Source organism: Conger conger, chromosome 19 (genome assembly GCF_963514075.1).
Source record: "Conger conger chromosome 19, fConCon1.1, whole genome shotgun sequence".
Lineage (NCBI taxonomy): Eukaryota > Metazoa > Chordata > Actinopteri > Anguilliformes > Congridae > Conger > Conger conger.
In genome coordinates, this window is record NC_083778.1 from 20,947,315 (window position 1) to 20,952,436 (window position 5,122).

Consider the following 5,122-nt stretch of genomic DNA (forward strand, 5'->3'; position numbering starts at 1 on the left):
GCAGCATTTGTTCTCAATTCAATTGCTTCTGTTAATTTGTTCACAGATAAACTTTATTCTGGTTGTTTACATAGAGGGAGAAAGTGAGTCGAGTTGGGCGGAATGTCCTGTGTGGAATCAGAGGTCTCGATCAGGCTCTCATTAGCCTCATTACGCTGTGGCGCTGTCCTTAAAAAACAGCATCTGGTGAAAAAGAAGCAGCTCTGGCCAATGTGATGTCAGAGTGGAGCTGTCGATCACGGACAGGTCCGGGCAGATGTGTCTGTCAGTGTGTTTGCCCCGCCCGTCGAAACACTGTTTGGCTTCAAAATAGAAACATGTGTCAGCGATAGGTGTAGCAGAGCCAACTTTTTTTTTTCTTTCCTGAAGTTTTAATCTCCCGTCATTCTGCGCTGCTCTGCTCCAGGCGCTGGGCCGGCCGTTCCACGGTTATGTGACCGATCAGGGAGGAGGAAGCGGCGTTTCCTGTGCGTAGCGCCCCCTCTCTCGCCCCGCCCGCCAAAACCCTTCATTTGGGCCCGGGCCAGGGCTGAATTCAGCCCCCACACCCTTATCAGATACCAGGGGCTCTGCGCTGGTGTGTTACAGGCAGAGCGGGGTGTTGGTTCACATGTGTTGGTTCAGCGCAGGTTTCTCTGTACGGAGACTGGGCTGTGTTCTGGAGGGCTGCAGAAGGCCTTTGTTCAGAAGGAGAGAGGGAGAGAGGGAGAGAGGGAGAGAGGGAGAGGGGGATAATAAAAGGATGATCTGTGGAGCTGTGCGCAGCGTCTGTTCAGAGCGTTAGTGCGCTGCAGCCGGGTCACCTGAGGCTGCGGGGCTGAGTCTGTACCCCACACGTCTGTACCCCACACAGAGTCCTCTGTACCCCACACGTCTGTACCCCACACAGAGTCCTCTGATCCTGACCCCCTCACCTCTCTCCTGTCTCCCCAACACACACACTATACTCTCACACACACACACACACACACTCTCACACACACACACACACACATACACACACTCTCACACACACACACACACACACACACATGCACACTCACTCACACACACACACATACACACAAACACATACACATACATACACAAACACACTCTCACACACGCTCTCTCACACACACACACACACACACACGCACACACGCACATACACACACACACACACATACACACGCACTCACACACACATACATACACACACACACAATATACACACACACGCACACATGCATACATACACACTTGCACTCACACACACACACACACACACACACACACACACACATACACACACACACACACTCTCACACACACACACACTCTCGCACACACACACTCTCACACACTCTCACACGCACACACACACTCACACACACACACACACACTCACACACACACACACACACACAGCCCAGTGGGGAGGTGTAGGATGTTTCCTGCATCGCAGTGAGGTCTGAGGAATCTTTTCCCACAGAGAGGCAGGTTCCGCACAGCGTTGCATAACCCCGGTTCCCCGCTGCACCGCCAAATCTGCGCAATTACAGCCCTTGTGCAAGCCTGCAGACCGCTGTGATCAAACAAAATGGATTCCCCTCCGCGGGTAATTGTAGCAAAAAAACGCTTCCCCCAAATCCGTGTGTGTCTGCCATGGCTCTGGCGGTTCATTGTTTCGGCAGGGTAATCCGAGGCGGGGGCGCGGGCGAGCCAAAGAGCCGGAATGGCGGCCGTATTGAGTTTCTGCCCACGGGCGGCTCTTCCAGTCGCTTCACACGCCATGGTAAATACGGCAACCGAGATGAAGTGATTAGAACTGGAGCGGTCGCGGTCCCAGCTCCGCGCAGCGCACGCCGCGGACGGGGGAATCCTTTGAGGATGCTTCTGAGAATCGTTGCAAAGCTCTCGTTTTAAAAATCCTCTTCCCGAAACGAAGAGGCTGCGCAGGTCGCTGGGCCCCGGCTCTCTGTAATTGCCGTGCGGATTATCCATTATCTGAATGAGGATATCGCTCTTGGACGGCTTATTTCAGGAGAACAATGTTTTTATTCCTGGGGTCCGCTATAATCCTGAGGCGTAAGTGACCTGACGATGATATTCGACAGAAACGGCGGACAGACACCATACGCTGCGCAAAACCAAGAAATACGCAAAAAAAAGTATTTGAGGCTCATATTTTGACGTAAAATCATATTCCTATTACTTTTTTCCTACATAAGGCAAAATGTTTCCAATGAGGTGTGACAGTTTGACTCATTTTAAATTTCACTTGTCAAGCAAACAGTAACATAAAACAGGGGAATCTTGAGAGAAAAAAAGTCTCATTACAAGACTAAAACACTTCAGACAGACGGTTTTTTTCAGTGTGGGGACTAGATCCATCTTCAGCCATGAAGAGATCCACCCCAGCTGCACACACACACACACACACACACACACACACACACATATACACATACACATACACACACACACACACACACACACTCTCACACACACACACACACACACACACACAGACACACACACTCACACGCACACACACAGACACACACAGACACACACACACACACATACACACACATACACACACACACACACACACACATACACACACACACACACACACACACACATACACACACACACACACACACACACACAGACACTCACACTCACATGGACACTCACACTCACACGCACACACACAGACACACACACACACACACACACGTACATACACACACACACACCCATGCACATGGACACAGACACTCACTCACACACACACACACACACACACACACACACACACACACACGCACATCCCTCCGCCGCACACGCACACACACAGACACACACACACACACACACACATCCCTCCGCCACACACACACACACACACACACACACACACACTCTTGTGTGCTGTTGCTCAATGTCGAGACTCCATTTTGGCTCTGCGTCTCTCCCTCAGTAGGTCTTGGCTCTCAGGAGATGCAGTGCATGAATATAATGAATATTTCACCACAGTCTCACCTCCTGTGACATCCAGCCCATGGGGATCCTGGGGCTGTGATTTCCATTTTAATAGAGGAAAACGCAGAAACTGTGTGAGAGTCTAAAGTCCATGTTCTCTCACACCTCTACTGCATGGTGCTGTGGGTGAAGGAGTTCCCTGGTTGGCTGACAGGACTAAAACCAGATCGAGCATTGCACAGACACTGATCCAGTCAGTGGTTCATATGTAGACATTCTTCCTCTGTTATGATCTCACACAGGAATAAAGAGGCTTTGATAAGCTGTAAGTGCTGGAAAAGGTATTATCAAAAAAAATGTTAATATGGAAAATAACCAAGACAGGGTCCCGCCTTGTAGTGCACCCCCCCTAACTCTGAGAAACGTTAGATTGTTCACCTTTTTTTCCCTCCAGCTAAATTTAAATCCAAAGGACAAAACAGGCTTTTATCCCTGTAAAAACTTCATTATATCAATATATATTTTTGGAGACGTGTTACTCCATAAATATTAGTCCTGGGGAATAGCGGCGCTCCGGTTTGGAATGGGAGCTCCCTGCCAGGTTACACACTGGCCCACGCTCCTCTCTGTTGTTGTACATGCATTAATGGGGGGAATATCGAAAGGGAGTATGAACTCCAGTCCTTTTCTATATTTGGATTTACTGCGCTGCCAGGACGCCCCGGGTTTTAATGTATTCTGTGAGAGGGCCGCGGACTGAGGAGGGGGGATCTGGTGCCTGCAGTCGCACAGACGGGGTTGGCTTTCCGTCTGGAGCCCCCTCGGGGGGGCGCTGTGAGTTTGGGCTTCCTGAAGACGAGCAGGCCCGGCGTCTGTTCTGCTGGACCTGAGCACGGCGCTTTGTCTCTGTCTGTGCAACGTGTCGCCCCTGCACTGTCTCTCACCGAACGGCCTTGTGGTGGTTATCCTGGAGACCTGCTTAAACCCTTGGAAGGGCAGGCGTCTTTGGAACGTGTATTTGTTTATTTCCTCAGAATTCTGAGTCAGTGTTCCAGAAGTCCGCGGCTCTCAGCCACCGGTATTGATTGTGACATCAGAGGTTAGAGCGCTCGGTTAAGAACATTCTCATCACGTTGTTTGTGACCTCACAGCTGCCCCTCTGGTCTGCACCAGTGCCAGTCATTTCACTGCTTCCCCCCGCTGACCGCAGCAGTTCAGCCCAACCCCACATTTACGTGACCCCTGGGTTGGAGGCTCCTCTCTGGTGTGCGGGTGAGACGCCGTAGCGTGCAGCGTGTGGGCTCGGCGCTGGGCTGGGGTTAAGCCGGACGAGGTGTGTGTCCCTGTAATCAGTGTGGGCCTACGTGCTGACATAACCCACCTCTCCTGGCGCCTGTTGGCGTTGAGCGTGTTACATAACCGCGTTACGGCATCTCCTCGCGGAGCCGCGGGGACCGAGCGCACCTCGCCCCCGGGGTCCCCGCCCCTGGTTCTGTCACGCCCCGGACAGGGAAGGCTAATTTAGGGATCAGGCGCTTCTGAGCCTTTGAGCGGGGCAGGAGCGCTGCCGTGTCTGAGAGCCGTCTGCTCCTCTGAGAGCCAGCGTAATCCCCCGGATGACACGCCGGCTCTGCCCGTGCACGACCGCCCGCTTTAACTGCACAGAACACGCCGTCCACACGGGCTGGGCTGGGCCAATCAGACACCCCGACGCTGCGGTCACGCCCCACTCTGATCGTCCATCCGCCCCTCAGGTTTCTAGGCCGATGCTGGCTGAAAATAAATAAATAAATTGTTATTGAGCTGTTGCTTTTCATCACAAAGCGACTTACAGTTGATTAGACTGAGCAGAGGACAATTCCCCCGCCTGGAGCAATTCAGGGTTAGGGGCCTTGCCCAAGGGCCCAAAAGCTGTGCAGATCTCCTCGTGGCTCCACCAGGGCCTGAATCACAGACCTTCTGGATCCCTGTCGTGTGCTTTAACCGAGAGGCTACAGGTTTTAGGACACTTGTTTCTGAGTAGCTCTCCCCACCCCACACACACACACACGTTGAGCGTCTGAACATCTCCCACACCAACCCAGTCACTTCACCTTTTTCACAGAAACCACAGACGAGAAACCAGCTGCCCTGTCATTTCGCGACGGGG